This window comes from Corvus kubaryi, unplaced genomic scaffold (genome assembly GCF_017639235.1).
Source record: "Corvus kubaryi isolate FWS band 111438036 unplaced genomic scaffold, C.kubaryi_AGA036_p1.0 37397, whole genome shotgun sequence".
Taxonomy (NCBI): domain Eukaryota; kingdom Metazoa; phylum Chordata; class Aves; order Passeriformes; family Corvidae; genus Corvus; species Corvus kubaryi.
In genome coordinates this window covers 1,522,865-1,540,701 of record NW_024581136.1, presented here as the reverse complement: position 1 = coordinate 1,540,701, position 17,837 = coordinate 1,522,865, and the positions used below count along the sequence as shown (strand labels likewise).

General features: G+C 46.3%; 1 protein-coding gene across 6 annotated transcripts in view; it reads left to right on the top strand.

Moving 5' to 3' along the window:
* The first annotated feature begins 422 nt into the window (after positions 1–422).
* The window catches only part of PIK3CB (phosphatidylinositol-4,5-bisphosphate 3-kinase catalytic subunit beta), a 99,441-nt gene continuing 82,026 nt past the window's right edge, over positions 423–17,837 (top strand). For 4 of the 6 annotated variants that reach the window (XM_042042709.1, XM_042042703.1, XM_042042701.1 and 1 more), the window contains exons 1-5: positions 423–718; positions 3,153–3,313; positions 4,144–4,290; positions 4,456–4,670; positions 5,474–5,572. The gene's annotated coding sequence lies outside the window, so the exon portion shown is untranslated. Of the gene's footprint in view, positions 719–3,152; positions 3,314–4,143; positions 4,291–4,455; positions 4,671–5,473; positions 5,573–11,347; positions 11,422–17,837 lie in introns of those variants that run through there. The other 2 variants (XM_042042706.1, XM_042042700.1) reach the window with 2 other exon arrangements.

Genomic DNA, 17,837 nt, shown 5'->3' with positions numbered 1-17,837 from the left:
CAGGTGGAGTGTTAGCTTTAAGGCTGCTGGAAGAACGGAGCCCCGCGTCCCCAGCGCGGTGTGACCGAGCCCATCCCGGCGTGACCGAACTGTCCCCGGCGCGGTGTGACCGAGCCCATCCCGGTGTGACCGAGCTGTCCCCGGCGCGGTGTGACCGAGCCCATCCCGGTGTGACCGAGCCCATCCCGGTGTGACCGAGCTGTCCCCGGCGCGGTGTGACCGAGCCCATCCCGGTGTGACCGAGCCCATCCCGGTGTGACCGAGCCGCCACTCCCGGCCGCCGCCGCCAGGTGTCGCCATGGGGCGCGGCGGGGTCTCCTGAGGGCGGTGCCGACGCCCGCGGCCGGCGCTGGGCCGGGGAGCCCGAAGGAGCCCGGGGAAGCGCCGGGGAGCCCGAAGGAACCCGGGGAAGCGCCGGGGAGCCCGAAGGAACCCGGGGAAGCGCCGGGGAGCCCGGTCCGGGCGCACGGGCTGCACCGTCTGCCGGCCCGATGCCCCCGCGCCCGTTCCTCCCCGCCGGAGCCGGGTGAAGCGGTGGCTTTGCCGGCACGGAAGTAACAAAGGCATGGTCAGGATTTCGGTCTCAGCAGATCTGTGTTTGTGAAGTGTCGGCTATGCAGGGGCTCTGACTCTGCTGGAGTTGCTGAACGACAAGAACACTGCGAATCCGAACACTCGGTGAGCTCGGCAGGTGTGAAGAAGCCTCAGCAATGGCCAGGTGTGTGGTCAGTGGTCACTCTGTTACCTGTGCCCACCCTCTGTTACCTGTGCACACCCACTGCCAGGGCTGCGGATCAGGTCCCGAGGGCGCTGTTGCCAACTGCAGTGGAGCTGAGCTTTCTGCTCCATCTCTTGTTGAGGAGAAGTCGAGTGTTAAAGTGCAGCCCTGGAAAATTCCTGCCCCCTGGGTGTATCATTCCCAAGCCTGAGGTCCTTAGGGCAGCTGGCATGCTCTCCACGGGGATTTAAAAAGGATCATTTACAACTACCCAATTGAATGTTTACTACCCTTGCCCCAAGTGGAATCGGGCCAGCTAATAAATACACGTACAATTCTTTTTGGAGGAGTCTCAGCTCAGTTGAAATCTTGTGGAAAAGGGTTCCATAGGTTAACTATGTGCTGTGTAGAAAAGGATTTTATAATTTAAAATGTTGACTTTCAAATTGCATTGAAGTAATATTGTTCTTGTATTATTAAAAGAGGGTAATCAGTCAGCCCAGAGCTTACAGCAGGACTTAAACAATACATGTTAGTGGCAAAACATGTGGAGCATAAACAGGACTTGGGTTACTGTCTACTCTTGTTAATGTGCAGACTTTCTATAGACTCACTTTAAATTTTGCTGTGAAAAGGTATTTCTTTTCTTCAGATTTGAGTTTTCTACCCTTTCCATTTCCTTTCATATCCCTGTGTTCAAACATCAGGACAGGAAAGAGCCAAGCTCCTATCTCCCGTATTGAATGCTTCTATCAGGTCTTCTTTGACTCACTTGTTCTCTCTCCTGGGAAATCCTGGTCTTTCAGCCATCATTTGAAGTTTCCCAGGCCCTGTGTCATAGGCATATTGTGAAGATGAAGAAACCGACAGCTTCAGGGCTGGTGTTTTACTCTGAAGGAGGCAGGGCTGTAATCTCCCTTCCTTCTACTTAACACTGCTCACGATATTTTTCCACAAGCTAAAGAGTAGTTGTTATAATAACAACATAATTACAGCTGTAGAGTGCTCACATACCTCAGGTTCCTACAGAGATTTTTTTGTTTTGCTGTCCTGTACCTCAAGCATCCCAGGCACCCTGTTGCCTTCATTGACCATACTCATTCCCATGACGGCTCTCCAAACCTGTTTGCAGTAATACCCAGGTAGATTTTGTCCCAGCACCATTAGCTGTGAGAAGCAATGTCTGAAAACAACTATGCCTTAGTGCTTTACCGAAGTACAATTATCTCTTTAAGTGCCCAGACTCAGCTGGCCTTTATTTTATCCCTGTAATTGAAATTTGGCTTCGAGTGTTTCTAACTACAACCAGTAAATAGAGGCAAAACCCAATCCTTCAGCAGTAATTCATTCACCCATTGTCCAATAATGTCTCCAATGATTTATTTGATGACTGTTGCTTGGCCATGGAAGAGATGGGATGACAGGAGCACTGATGAAAATTTGCACCTAAAAGCAAATTTGGAGCTAAAGCACCTAAAAAATTTGGAGAGTACATGGGAGATAAGTGTGTATTGGAGATTGGAACATACATTTCTCAAAGGACTAGGAGGGGATGGCAAAACGTGCATTTTTAAATAAGCTAGCATCCAGATTTTGTTAGCCTTATTTAGGGTTACCCCAACAGGCCAACTCTCAGACTTTATTGAAGTTTGCCATTGTAATGACTAGATTTTCTTCCTCTTTGGATTTTGTCCAGGGAAAGCAGGGAGCAGCTATCAGTGAGTTTCCAGTAGTGCTCTGAGTAGAGGGTATGGCCAGGACATACAAAAATAAGATAGCATTACTCATTTTAAGAAGTGGCAAAATCTGGCCTGTAGATATCACGGCTGTTTTCCCACTTATCCAGAGTATTGGTCACATGCCAACAGAAAAAGCTGCCAACTAAAACGTTTAAAGAAAGGAAACACTGTTTGAATCCTGGCAGTTAATGTTTTCCTTCCCCTGAAATATGTGCTGAACATTATATAAAGAAGGAAGACTCAGGAGTGTCTAGTGAGGTTTAACATTTTGTAATCATACAGATGAATTTGTTAATATTTTCACACTTTGTTCTTTTAGTAGATGAACATTGTAACTAATGTTTTTAGTTAGAAACAGTACTTAAACACTGAAAACAAGAGACAATGTAATGCAGTTGGATAAATCCATTAAAAAGGCAGCAGTATAGCTTTAAAATGCCAACACTGTGAATCCTTTGTCAGTTTAAAATTCCTCTGCTGTTCTGCCACTTTCTTTGTTTCTTTATGCTCCTGTTTTTCCTTGTAACTGAAAACATCAGATGACCATGAGGGATGAATATGCAGCGGTGCTGCCTCCCAGGATGCGTAGCTGCAGCCTCTAAGCCCAGTGTTACGCAGCAGTCAGGATCCACGTGGCCAATTGTTTTGCAGACATAGTGGTGGCGTATTTATGTATTTCTGAACTTGTTTTTCAGGCTCTGTGGCCGCCTGCATATCATGAAGCTCGCTGCTTGACAACAGAAATAAAGCACTTGTCAGGCAGAAGCAATGCGTCAGTGCAAAATGGAATTCGCAAGACTAAAGTTTACACGAGGCAACAACAAAATCTACTGTGCCATTCTGTTAGGCAACAAAGGTAATTTGTTATGCAACATAATGAGGACTTGTGTGTGATAGGCAGCAGTGGCTCTTGGTTACAGGGCATTGACATCAACAAGCACATGCAGAGCTCACATATAAGAGAATTGCTATACATAGCACAGAATTCAAAAGCTTGGTTTTTATTACAGGGGTTCTTTCCATCTTAAAATTGCAGAATAAACAAACACATTGAGACTGGTCCTGCAGTCCTTTATGGTCTGGGTAGGACCTTCTTCATTTCCTTTTGGGTTAGTCTGTGTCTCAGACTTGACCGTCAGTCTAGGAGCCACGAGGACAGGGTCACAAGTGTCATGCATTTCATGTGGCTCTGACACATTTGGCAAGCCTGCCAGCCCACACAATGACAAGGGAAGGGTAAGTGCAGGGGGAGAAGTTAGACACAGTCACAATGCTGTTTACTGCTGCCCAGAAGTCTGTGATGTCTAATCCCACGTGCTCCATTGCTGCAGTTAGCACATGCACTCCTTTAAGCCAGTTATCCTTCCTGTTGGGAGGCAGTGGTCATCCACCTGTTTTGCAGATAAACTGCAGTTTGCAGGCTGTGTACAGAGCTGGGAATGGAGCCCTGGCCTATAAAGCAGCAAGGCTCATCTGCTTTGCCATATCACCTTTCAAAGTAAATCTACCTGCTGGTGTGATGGGGCCTCTTGATGATGACTTAGGCTGCTCTCTGCCTCCAGATCTGGAGCTAGACCCAAAGATCCTGTTTGCTGACATTCCAGTACTGTCTCACAACTGCTTGTGTAATTCACTGTGGGGTATGTGTTCTCCTGGCCCACACTGAATGTTTCCCTTGTCATCCAGCTGAAAGAGAGAGTCTGGAAGCAATCTCTTCCTGAGAGCTGCAAGGGAGAGAGTGGGCTCGAGCTTCACTGATGAATTAATGCAGGAGAAATGAGGAATCAAGACTGTGCCACATGGCCTGGAGAGGACTAAGCTGAAGATGTGTTGGTAACCTTTGTCCTTGCAATCTGTGGGGTTGGTTCTGGTTTTTCAGTGTATGTGTAACATTGTACCTTGTGCATGATATTCTGCAATAACCATAGTCAAGCAAACAGTGTAATTCCATGAGTGTTGTGTTAATCTGGAGCAAATGGTTGCTTTTTGCCTCAAAAGCCTGGTTGGCCAGACCACGTCAGGGGAAGCTGCTCCTGCAGAAAAGTCAAAGACCCCAATTACCTGGTGTGCTGTGCCTTCAGCATCATTGACATTGGCAGGATGTTGGAGTTCTTTTGACTGTGCCAGTGACTAAACAAGGGCCTCATCTGTTTACTCCTGCTCAAACAGGAGCCCAACTTCTCAGCACAGTTACAGCAGCAGTACAAATAAGGGTAAGCTACTGAGTTAACCACTACCTTGGTCAAGTTACTTTACCTCTCAGTGACTTGGGGTGTCTAGGACAATCATCACTATGAACTTGCTCTCTGGTGCTTGAGGGTTTAACCAAACACACTGAAACAGCTAAAGAAAAGCGGTGAAACAAGCACTGCTTTAGTGGTTTATGGTGTAATGTTGGACATGACACTCAGGTCAAGTTATTCAAACTAGGATGAGATTGAGAAAAATGTTGCTTTTGGTGCTGGAGAGGTACCTGTACTGTGCCAGGTGCCTGCCATTCAGCAGTGGCCTCCTCACATTAAGAAGCAGATGGGTTTGTCTGGCCCCGTTTTCTTACGCATTTTTTTTTTTCACAGCCTCTTGAACAATAGGGATCTAGTCCTGACCGAAATATTTTAGGAGCCACTGTGACAGAAATACTTCGTGATGATACTGGTTATTTTAATTTAAGACATGTTAATTTAATTACCAACCAAAGTAATTAAATTAAGTCTAACCAAATTAATATTGCATCATAAGAAGCACTAAGATTCCATACTGTGAGGATAAGAAGCAAACAAACCAACCCTTTCATGCAGAAGATGCTATCTGCCATTTGCATAGATATTGTGTACATAATTAAAGCCATCCTTAATGTGTAATGCTGTTATTGCAGCCCTTGCTATTTTGTAGCAGTTGGTAGATCTTATAATGAATGAGTATAAAACTATCCCAGGGACTCTATAAAGCATTGCAGTGACTTTGCAGACAATGATCCTCTTCAAGTAAACTCCACAAGCATCTTTGTTTTTCCCAGGGAAACATCTTGTTAGCATCTGCCAGGATGGCTGCCATTGTGCCTCAAGAAAACGCTGATCCTGGCAGAGTGTGGGCCCTGTGCACAGAAGGCTCCCAGGTGAGTGGCCGGCTGGCGCTGTGTGCAGGGAGTCCACAGTGCTCGGTGTGTTCTCCGCAGAGCCGGTGCTGCTTGGCCGAGCCGCGGGTCGCGGGGAGGTGAGCGGCCACGCCAGACAGCCCCGGTGAGCGGCTCCCGGAGGGGCCGCGCTTGACTGCGCGGCGAAATTGTGCAGCGGCAGCGATCCCGTGGCAGACGTGCCGCGGGCTTGTCTTTCCGCCTGAGTTCAGCTACTTGCAAATGTCCTGCTGCTTCTTCCTCTGGAGCCCTGCTTTCAGGACCGTTTCAAGGTCAAGGCTGTTAGCAGGGCTGTGAGTGCAATGCTGCCTCTCAGACGGCGAGGCCCGTGGTACAGGAGGGATTATTTCCGATGCACTTGGGCAGTACCTGGTGCACTGAAATGTTATTTTCCCCACAACTCGCTCCTCCTGCCTAGCAGCCGCACGGTTTATAAGGCACAACAAGATGAAGGAGCAGCTCAGTAATGTTTAGCTGAATAAAGTATCGTACGCAGAACTTGCGCTGCTGCCATCAGCAGATTACCAAAATGAGAATGAGTACAACTCTTCAAAAACCAAGTTAAGAGAGATTTTCGCATGTAAGTGTGTGGACTGAGATCTGGTATGGCAGCAAGTGGATGTGTGGAGCTGTGTGTTTTAGGCCTCTACTTGTGTCTTCAAGGTGCTACATTAGGGTCAAACTCATATGGGTTGGGATGCTGGAATTTGCTCCTTGGAAGGAAGCCTGCTGCCTGATTTCTCCCTGTGTGGATGGGGTTTTTTTTGCAAACGGTGTGTCTGTATTGCTTTAAAGTCAGTGTTGTGCCCAAAGTGCACCTACAGAAAAGCCTTTTCAAAACGAAGCAATTTTGACCATCACAGGATTTGATTGAAACCATTAAGTGAGGCAAAAATTAATAGATATTCCTTTATTCTGCTTGCAGCAGATGCTGCAACAGGTGACTGTCAGAGACAGGGTGGGTGTGGCTGTCAGGGGCTGACAGGTGACCAATCAACTTTAGTTCACCAAATGGGTAGTTTTTTATATTGTAATCTAAAGCAAGGTTCAAAGCAGGTGTGTTAGAAGTATTTGCCAAGTGCTAGGGCTTGATAAGTGCTGTGAGTAAGATGAAACTTTGAATTAACCACTTTGAAAGTCATAACAGGTCGAGTAGCTAATGAAAAATTAAAGAACAAAAGTAGTGGGAACAGGAGAGTTCCCACCAGAGCAACGAGGCGGTCCCTGACAGCAGCCGGCAGCCCCTGCAGGGGCAGCTTGTGTGCTCTCTTCTCACAGCCACTTGCATCTTCTCCTCCCAAGACTGTGGCTTGGCTTAGCTTTCATTTTGTTTGTTGTCAGTACAGGCTGATTTGAATATGGTCCGAGTGGAAACAGTTACAATCTCAGGATCTGCCCCCAGGAGAGTTTCAGCTGTGTTTTCAGAAGTGGTCATGCATGTTGTTGACAGCAAACAGTTCTCTCCTGGTAGTCAGTTACCTCATAGCCCAGCCTTTCTTATTTCTTAGCTACAGAGCAAGAAATACTCAGAAATCTGCCGCATTCATAACACGCAAAGATCACTTACTGACAGGGAAATGTTTCAGAGTGATGTACAAGTTTTCCCCTGCATTTCCTTATCCAGGACTTGTGATTGCCACGGGGGACTGCAGACCAAGCAGCCCTGGGGAGCAGTGGCAGCTCTGCCTCTCAGCCTGACACCTCTGTCCCTTTGCTGGCCTGGGTCAGCTCATGGGTTACTCTTTACACTTCCTACAGGGCTGCTCACTACCTGAGGGTCGCTGCTGTGCTGCTGCTGTATGAGAATGGGCAGTTTGAGGCTGCTTCTCGTCTTTTGTGAAAGCAAAATGCTGAGCACCCCCATTCCCACAGTTACCCCGTGCCAGGGCAGCGAAAGCTCTTGGGGCTATTGCCAGGCATCAGTCTTAGCACTTTGTGTGCATCTGGGGTTTTCTTGTAAGGCTCCAGATCTTTAAAGTTATGTTAAGAAAAGAAAATGTCAACTGCAAAAACCTCAATACCCCCCCAGTTTTAGTCCTTATTAAAAAAGTAAAGAATTTAAATTAATAATAGATAATAAAATATAATTTTTACCCTAATGGTTGCACGAAAAAAATTAGAAATTAGATGCAGCAGTAACCTAATACTGTAAGCAGAAATTAACTTATAATTAATAAGAAAAAAATCATACTTTAAAAGTGATTTTCATGTTTTTAAATGCTAAGTATTGCCAATATCATCTCTTTAATGACTAAATTCAAGATGCTGATACTGTTTTCTCCTCCAAATAATGTTATAACAATATGTAAAATATGTTTAATACTGCTAGTTCATTAGAATTGGGCAAGCATAGACAAGCAGAAAATGCAGAATAGCACAAAGCCAATTCCTTGTGGCCTTCACAGGACCATCAGAACATTCTCACTGCTTATCAGAAAAATATGTAAATACCTCCTGGCTCCCTTGCTTGCTCAGATAGGGAGGCAAGATCTTTTCCGTAAGCCTTTTTCCAGGAAACTCCCCCTTCTCAAGGTGTTTGGTGAGAAATGATAGTACAAAGAAAAAGCAAGAAGTATAAAAGGCAACACTAGATAATGACAAGAATACAAAGGGATCCTGGGAAGCAGCGAGGGAGGGGAATGGGTTGTCAGGATCTGAAGAATGCTGAGTACACTGATAAGGTGAGATGAAACTGTGGCCAGGAGTATATAAGTTAGGCCAGGCAGACAAGCTGTCTGCAGGCTGAAAAATCCAGCTGTGGTAGTGGACATGCAAAACAAGATTTCTTCATGGCAAGGGCACGAAACTAAGCAAGTCAGGTTTGTCTCTGCAGTACCTTGGTACCTATTTTTACCCCTTCAGGCAATGCTTAGGTGCCACAGCTGTGTTCAGTGCATACGGAACAGCCTTACTTGGACAGCATCACCTGTACAGGGATGGCTGGTGGACGGTGGAAAAAGTGAAGTATTAGCCATGCTCTGTGGGAGGAAATTGGAAATTTGGATTAAGGAACTATCTCAGGGAACTAACTCAGTGAAGAATTAGAGCCAGCTGTGCCTTGATGCTCATTGTTCTCTGAGATTTGACATATTAGCTCCCTTGACGTAGATGGTCATACCAGAGCATCCAAAGGAAGTAGAGTCCTTTCTAAGCAGGGTTTAACCTACAGATGCCATAAAAGCTACTGATAAAGTGCTGGCAAATGTCAGTCATGGAGAACTATGCCTGCAAATCTGTCAATTCTGATGCAGATATAAACTCAAAAGCACCAACAGTCACTGAGAGTTACTGGTGGAAAACACTTCCCTAAGGTTCTGTTTTTCCTAGTTGCTCCTTCTCAGCTGCTTAGGTTTTCATCACATCTGCCATTGATTCATAGAGGTGCTAGGACAGGTGCCTGGATAGATGCCTCCATTTAGATTATTAAACAACTACTTCTAGATACAGAAGTGAGTACTGTCCCTTCTGTTCTGAAAAAAATCAAGTGGATATATCCTTTTTGCTCGAGGAAGGCAGTTGTTAAGAAGTCACAAGTACATTGGGAAAAGAAGCCAACCACTGTGTTTTAGCCTGGATAAGCTCACTCATCCTGTATGTCCAGTGGCAAAGAAGCTTGCAGTGGTGGGAAGGTGGGGGTGATGGAGAGACTACCATGAGTGGGCAAGGGAAGGGGGTGTCTTCCTGTGGTGTGGGTTTATGCCAGATAAAATTGTGACTGAACTCTGACTTTACAGTTTCTGTGACTCCAGGTGGAAGCCGTGTGTACAGAGTGCCCCAAGCACTTCTCCATATGTGAGGGTGATGTTGCAATATGCTGATGTAACTGGTAGGCACAGATGCTTGTCCAAGGGGAGGGGAACCAGCACCCTGCTAGAAATGGCAAGGAACTGCTGCTACCTGGATTTTGTTCTGTGTCGTTGAGGAGGGACAGCTTTGCTCATTCCAGAGGACAGGGGCAGGGAAGAGATCTGGCACTGAGGATCCCCAAAGCAAACCCATACGCATAGAGAAGAGCCTGGGAAAGGAAATTCCAGGTGGAGGGCACTTCAGGTTCCTTTGTTCTGTGACATTGGTTTTCCTGCCTTGCTCAGAACCTTATCTGTGGCCAGCACAGCTGTAGGAGAGGGTCTGCAGTTGCTGTTGTTCATTGCAATCTATTGCCCATGCATTAAAAGAATGTCAGGCTTCAAAAATATAATGTTGCCAGGCTTTTAGCATATATTCCAACTTCGTAGGTTTGAAAATTCTCATTAAACCTTTCTGCAAGTACTACAATTTACTAGAGATCATTAACTCAAGTTCTGCTGCTGAACACCACTCTTGCTGCTTAAGGAATACAATAAAACAGGAATATGAGGTTCAGCTTGCCCTGTGGGATGTTTCAGGCCTCCTGCTAGGGCATTTTTTGGATTCAGGCTTTTCTTAGAGACCACGTTTGCCTTTAGTTCAGCAATTGAGGCCACTCGTTCTGTGGGGTCTGCTTACTGTCCCCCTTTTAGCTTTCTAGTTGTCTTATGTTTGCTGGCAGATACCCTGGCCTTCCCACCAAATCAAAGCTGTAGCCTGCAAGAGCAGAGTTTTGTGCTTTACCACCTGACACATTGCCAGATGTGATGACTGGATTTGCACATCTGTCACCACTACACCTGAAGTTACAGTTTTTGACTTATTAGAACACCATCTCCCAAGCAGTGGCCCAAACTTCAGGGAAGGTTGACACAACATGCTGCTGCAGAGGAGAGTGAAGGCCTTTTTTTGGTTGGAGGCCAGACAGATGTCTGTGTGGGCTGTGGGCAGCTGGTTTCTGCTGTGCATTAGTGCTGGGCTGGCTCAGGCAAGGCAGAATATCCCCTGGTCTTGCAGGGTGTGCCTGTGGGATGCCCTGTGTCAGCCTGAGGGGCTGGCAGGGGTTTCTGCCGGAGTTTCTGTGGTAGGTGGAGGCCTGTGGCATGTGTGATGTTTGTGAAGAAGGCAGGCCCCGTGGGTGGCTGGCTGGCTGAAGGCCATCCTGGGAGCTGGCTGGGAGGAGGAGGTGAGGGATGGCAAGGAAGCAGTGCCCTCAGTTGGCTGTGGCAGACCTGGGCCCTGCATCCCCCCACATGTTACCTGGTGCTTTCCAGGCAGTTCCTCTGAGACAACTGGAGGCTGGCATGAAACAAAACAGCAGATTTTATTGCAGTAATCACCTTTTCTCAGAGAAGGAGATAAAGGAACAGCTGGGTAACATTTGGCGTGACTCAGTATTTCACTACCAAGAGCAAAGTCATGGCTGAAAAGATTATGCTTGTAAACTGAGGGGGCTGGCTGCTCTTCTGCCCGGGGCAAAGGTACAGTGTAGCTCTGGGGCACTGCCAAGCTGTGCGTGGCAGTGGTGGTGGCAGGCTGTGCGTGACAGTGGCAGTAGTGGTGGCAGGCTGACAGGCTGCGTGTGGCAGTGGTGGTGGCAGTGGCAGGCTGTGCGTGGCGGTGGCAGAAGTGGTGGCAGGCTGTGCGTGGCAGTGGCAGGCTGACAGGCTGTGTGTGGCAGTGGTGGTGGCAGTGGCAGGCTGTGCGTGGTAGTGGCCGGTGGACAGCGGTGCCTCGGGAAGTGCCAGTGCCTGGGGGCAAAAGGAACTGTCCCGGCGGCAGTGGGTGGGGAGCAGGGCGTGGGAGCCCCACTGCGGCCCAGGACAGCCAGCGCCAAACACCCTGCCGGTGTCACTGTGCCTTGCTCGGGGCCGGGCCGCGGCAGAGGAGGAGGAAGAGGCGGTGGCCGGCCTGGGGCGGGGCGGGCTGGGGCAGCCGGTGCCGCGGACGCCCTGTCGGTGCGAGGCTGCGGGAGGCACAGCCGGGTAGGACTGCGGGTCGCGTTTTTGCTTTGCTTCTTTTCTGACCTCTCCCGACCCTTTCCCAGGACCGGGAGCCCCGGCGGAGCGGGCGGCTCTGCCCGCGGCCGGAGCGGGCCGGGATCCCCCGGCTGAGCGCTCCCCAGCACTGCCCGAGGGACCGACACCGCCGGAGCTCTGCCAGGCACCGGCGGCTGCGGGGCGAGAGTGAGCCCCTCCCGCTCCTGCTCACTGACCGCTCCTCGCCGGCTCCTGGCGGCGGGGACTCGGGCGCGGTCCCCTCCCTCTCGCTGCTGGAGCTTTTCATGCTGTGAAAAACTCCCCAGTCCCACTGCAGTGGTGGCTGGCTGAGCGGCTTCCCAGTCCTAGGTGAATCCCCACGCTCTAGGGTGCTTCTGAAGTCTCTGTCCCTTTTCGGGAGGGAGGAGATGAGAAGAGGGGTTAGGATTGAATAAAATCAGATGCTACTGCATCAAAAAGAAACCGGGAGAAAAAAAGAGAAGCAGAAGAAAGAAAAGAAAAGGAAAAGGAAAGAAAAGAAAATCGAACCCACCAAGGAGATGTGCCTACATTGGCTAATTTACCAGAAAGCAAAGGGAAGAGGGCCTCCAGTTGGGAAACTTTCAAACCTCAGCAAGGTCTGGCAGCTGCTGGGAGTGGGGAAGTGTGGCTGGCAGCGTGTCTGAGGCTGACACCTCCTACCCGCCAGCATGTGTCAGACCGTTTAGGGTGTTAATGGCAAGAATTTACCAATTAAACAACATCTCATCTTTTTTTCCTGAAATGTTTTCCACGTGTGCTGTCCTAAACAGCAACCTCAAAAATTTTTTAATGATGTAAAGCACTGATGTTGTCTGTCTTCCTCAGCAAGGTGCTTTCCTTAGCTCTGATTCATCACCCTGTTTTTCTATTCCAATTAAGCTGCTCACTTAGAGCACTGAAACAATCAGTGTCTCATCCTATGAGCTGGTCTCAGCATTATCAGTGAGTTTGTCCTTCAGAGTGGGTTCTTGGTGGACTGGAGGTGTTTTCAGTTTCAGGCTATTGTATTTTACTGGCAATTGTAACACGAGGGAGGTCAGTGATCTGTTAAAGCTTGAGCAGACTGGGAGGGGTCTGATAAGAGTGGAGCCTTGATTGCAAATGCCTGTGTGCTCTTGGGTTGCTTCTTGGAGACTTCACATCCCGTAAGAGAGCTCAGATAGCTGCCGGGGCACTAAGTTTTCCTATTAGGGTTGTCCGTTGCCCTCGGATCAGAGTCTATATTAAAGGCTTAAATGCAGTGTTCCAGCAAGAGTTTTTGTACATTAAACATGAAGATCATTGAGTTAATCTTTGACATTGTCAGAGCATTCCCTGGGAGCTCAGTCCCTTTTGGCAATGTATGGACAGATACTGGAGCTGAGATGCTTGAGGAGGGGAAGAAATAGAGAAGGAGCAGCAAACTACTTGCAATTTCCAAGCATGGAAAGAGCCTGGCAGTGGTGGGCTATGGCTGCTCTTCTTTGAGCATCCAGTGTCCTGCTGTAATTGACTCCACTTTTATGGGTGGCAGCTTCAGGAGTGCCCAGAAATGGTGAGGAACAGACATGATCACCAAATATATTATTTTGCAGAAAAATTTAAAGCAAAGCACTTTTGTCAACATTTGCAGTAGACTTCCTAAAATTGTGAATACCTTTTGATTGACAGCTTTGACTCAGCTGCAGCCTGGCTTTCCTGGCCAGGCTGCATCTCCACAGTTGTGTCATCACCTCCCCTCTGAGTGATCTCACACCTTGTGGGAGGTGTGCTCTGGCAACTGAACCACAGCTCCGGTGAGGCACCACTTCAAAAACAAGTTTTTGTTGAAAACAAAAAGATCGTAGGTCTTGGTGTTTTTAGAAGTTAAATACTAGACAGAGTGAGGGCCTTTAATGGAAAGCTTTCCTTTTTTTCCCAGGAGAAAGCCACAATTTTCAGTAGAAAAACATCATGAAGGGAGTTTTTTGACTAGCCCTGGGCAGCAGTTCCCGAGATCCAGTATTAATGGAGAGATGATGAATGAGTGCAGTCAGTCTTGTCCATTTCTTGCCTTGACAGCATCCATGAGTGAAACACTGACTGCCACGTCATCCTGGTGGGGCACTTTGTTCCCTAAGGGCAGGTGGCCTCTGTAAATCTTTCTGCTTTGCCCAAAAGTCTGCATGGTGTAGGTGGATATAGCAGTCCTTTCATGCCTTGGTGGATTTGGTGCTGTTTGTACACTAGTTGCCTAGTTCCTAGGCTAACAGAGCAGTGAGTAGCCAGGTTTATTTCTCACACTTTTAAGGCACATATGAGAGTTTTTTGGACCTGGGAGTTCTGCGGGGATGCTGTATGCTGCACCAAGTGCTGTTTCCAAGGAAAAATACCATGAGCAGGTTCTAAACTTGATTAACCAAGGATGCCCTGTTCTAAATAGTGGATCTTATTTCTTCCTTGCTTAGTATTTCTCTAACTTGGCAATGAATTTTAGCCAAATATTTCTGGCTTGTCCTTCAGTAATCACATTGAAGTCTGTCAAAGAGTGTGGCTGGGAACCTTCCTCTGCAACATCTGGGTATGAGCAGTACTGGAAACAGGATCCTGGCAGAAATGAACCTTGTCTCTGAACCATTGTGGTTTTTCTAATGAGATCAGTTTGCCACCTGCATCTCTTTGGGGTGTGGCTTTATTTTAGAGATTTTGTAAGCATATAAACAACCTTCTGACCTTCCTCCCTTCCATCTTTTGCTTTATTCTCCACTTCCTTCTCTTCCTCTCCATCCTCTCTCACAGTGCTGTGTCCTTGCAGACATTCCTTACAGCTGGCTTGAGGCATATTACCAGGGGAACATTGTCTCACAGCTGCTTCAGACGAGGAGGAAAGAGCTTGCCCGTGAGACAAAGAGCCTTCAGGATTTAACAGCACCCCCTGAAGCAGCACAATCAGCTAAGCTTTGGTAGTGCCCCGGTTCTCACTCACTGCCTCCCAAGTGTTTGTGGTGGCTCAGCAGAGCTCAGTAGTGGAACCCCTGAGTGCACACATCGAATCAGCTTCTCCATGAGCAGAGTGGACTTCATTAAAGAGTTGTGAACAGTGAGACTGAAATTCCCCACTGAGTCTGTGATCCAGGAACTCAGTTGCCCTTGACAGGGTAATGCTGGACTGTTAGATTTCTTATTACTTTTCACGGAAGTTGCTCGGATATAAGGAATTCATGTTGAAGGTGTGAATATTTGGGATTATACTTTGTATTTATTCTCATCAGTCAAAACAACATTGGCACTGAAACTTCCGTGGGAAGGTTGTGAGCTATTAATTATTTTCAGTCTACTTGGCATAACATGAAGGATTATTAACATAACCAGTCCTACAGGTGATGATAAATTCAACAAGCATTACTTCAACTTTTTTAAGTGGTTGGTTTTCATTATTATTAATCTTTCACATAGATGCCTTATTCCAGCTGACACAAATTCATTTTAGAGCTGACTTAAACCTTGTAACTTGCCAGGAAGTTAAGATATTTATTTAAAATCATTTCCCCTCCTAATATAGCAACCAGGGTTTTCCTTTTATCTTGTAAAAAGCAAAACATCATGTCATTATCTCAGTTTTGCAGTTACCTTATGTTAAATTCTGCATTTTACCTATCCATCTTAAGAGGAGGCACACTAAATCACAGGATAATCTTTGTCTTCTTCAATTAAACACTTCCCTTCACTAATAGGCCAGGATGAAAATAGTTTTCAGTTGTTCTTATATATTTACCTTCAAGATTGAGTGTAGCACTCTGAATCACAGAGGTCAGACTGAGAATGAATGTAAGGCTAATGAAGGGCATATGTACATTTTGGACCAGCTTGCACTTCTGATCTACCTGCAGCCTCCTATGTCAGGTTACTCACAGCTCTGACGTGGTATTGGCAAGGTGCATGTAAGCATTGAATTGTGAGCAACTGAGGTTCTGTGGCTTTGATTGACATCTGTTCTGGAGAATATATGTTACTTTCTTGCTGGAACATAGTATCCAGGCTTAAATGACAGACCAGCTGAGTAATCTTGCTCATTTTACTGCCTCCATTGCATGTGTTCAGGTCATTTCCAAGCATGCCTTTGCTGTGCAGTACAATACTATATTGGCTACAGCTGTGTCCTGTGGGCTCAGTGGCTTTTGGAAATGGAGCAATAAAACATAAATTCATGAGAAAGTAACATAACAATGCAAATACCTACTATATTGATTGAAATGTATGTGTGAGAAAAGTTAGCCTTCTAATAGTCTAAATAGAGAGAACTTGTGTGTGTGTAGGAAAGAAAAAAAAAGTGTCATGCTCCCCCAGTGTTATTTTTATTAATAGTAAGTCTATTTATCTTTTCTCCCAGTGAGCAAGTGTATTGAGGGTATATTTGTAGTTAAACAAAATTAATCTGGTTTTGGTTATTACCCTCTTGGTCTGGCACATCAGATGAGTGAGGGCCACTTCCTATGGTTAGAAGTACTCAGGCTATTTTATAGTGAGAGCACTGCTCTTCTGGTGAAAACATATTGCAGTATCCCACCCTTACCTTACTCTTTCATCAGTGGCTTGCTGAACTTCTCTGGTCTAAACAAAGCTTTGGTGCTACTGTTTGTGTTAGTTGATTTCATTTGAATGAAAACACAATTTTTATTTAGTTTCTCTGAAATCTGCCCTGTGTCTTTCTTCTGATACAGATGGCCTTGTGGTGCTTGCTGTCATACAATCATCGCATCACAGAATGGTCTGGGATGGAAGGGGCCTTGTAGAACCTTAGAGATCATCTAGTTCCACCCCCCCAGCCATGGGCAGGGGCACTTTCACTAGACCAGGTTGTTTAAAAACTAAACTAAACTAAACTAAAATAAGCTGTCATGAAAAATACTGTTTATCCTAAGCTGAACTTAAGCACAGCCCTAGTGCTCAGAGCAGAGTGCAGGGCATACCCTACAAGCAGTGATGACCTGTGTCATCTCCACCTGTCCCTAAGTCTGTTGGCTTCAATTAGGCAGACAGAAATGTGTAGCAATGTAAATAATTGGTTATATCTCTCTTTTCTACATGCCTCCACAATTATGCTGCAGACAAGTAAATACCATAAAGAAATGCCTATTTCTTGTCTTGCTTTTAACTCAAGTAACATTTCAATGGCAAAGAAACGTCTATCCTGACATTCATCTTTTGTGATGTGGTCCAGTGAATAACAGTGTAAACTGTATTTAAACATAGCAATTACAGAGAACAAAGGGACGGCTGAGAGAAGCTGGACTTGTCCATGCACATTGCAGGGCTCTTTCAGGAGTGCAGATCATGTCCGAAGGCAGCAAAGTGTCCTCTCAACTTTGTTTCCTAAAATACAGATTAATATGAGTTTCCTTTGCCCTAAACTCGGCTCTCAGTGATGGCAGCTTCCTCAGAGGGGCTCAAACCATCCTTGACATTGTAGGGAATTTTCTTAGGAATGACCAAGTGACTTCTTAAATTCTTCTTTCAGTTTTCTTACTTGCATTCTTCTTTTCAGATTCCTCAGCTGTCTGTTTTACTTACTCTGTTTTTGGTGGGTGAGACAGGAGCACAGAAGCTGTATGTTTCATGTTCCCCAGCTGCACAGCCCGTGTGTTATAGTTCCACCTGTGCTGGCAGGGATTTCCTGTTTTAGAAGATTAATTAGAGTTGAGCAATTCTGAGTTCCTCTAAAAGAAACGATTTTCCTTTCCTGTGTGGGAGATTGCAGTCTTCTGAGGCTGTAAGCTTGTTTAGACCTACAAACGTAGCAATTGGTACCAGTTAGAGATGGTTTCAATTTTGTTCTGTTACATCAGTGTAAATCTGAGTAGTTGCTGTTGCTCTCTTTACCTCTTTTAGGGGTGGTTGTTCTTGTAGGAAGAGCTTTTTGTCCAACCAAAAGTTTGTCTCTTGCTCTCATTATCTCTTCTTTTTGAGTCAAAAGGCACTATCTGTATTTTACTATATCTCCAAAAATAATTGCCCCGGTTGACTTTGAAACCTTAATCCAGCAAGCAGAAGTGGTTTCTAACATACCTTCCCAGTTTGGATGGCCCTAAGGATTCATGTGGAAACAGTTTTCATTTTTTTTCTGCCTTTTTTTCTCTTTTTTTTCCTTTTTTCTTTCCCCATGTTGAGGTGGTCAAATGGCATGGACTTCTGCCTCACCCGCTTAGCTTATCCTCATCTAGTTCCAACAGCCGGAAGGTGAGGAAATGGCCTTTTTCCTAGAGAATTTTGCTTTGACAGTTTTTCTCATTCACATCTACCGCATTAAAGGGCTTGTTTCTTACCTTGTTGTGAAGTATATTTGAATATCACTTGTTAAGGAGGGATAGAGTCTGCCTTTGTGCTCACTTTGCTTCTTTGGGGGAGGCAAGATGGGAAATTCA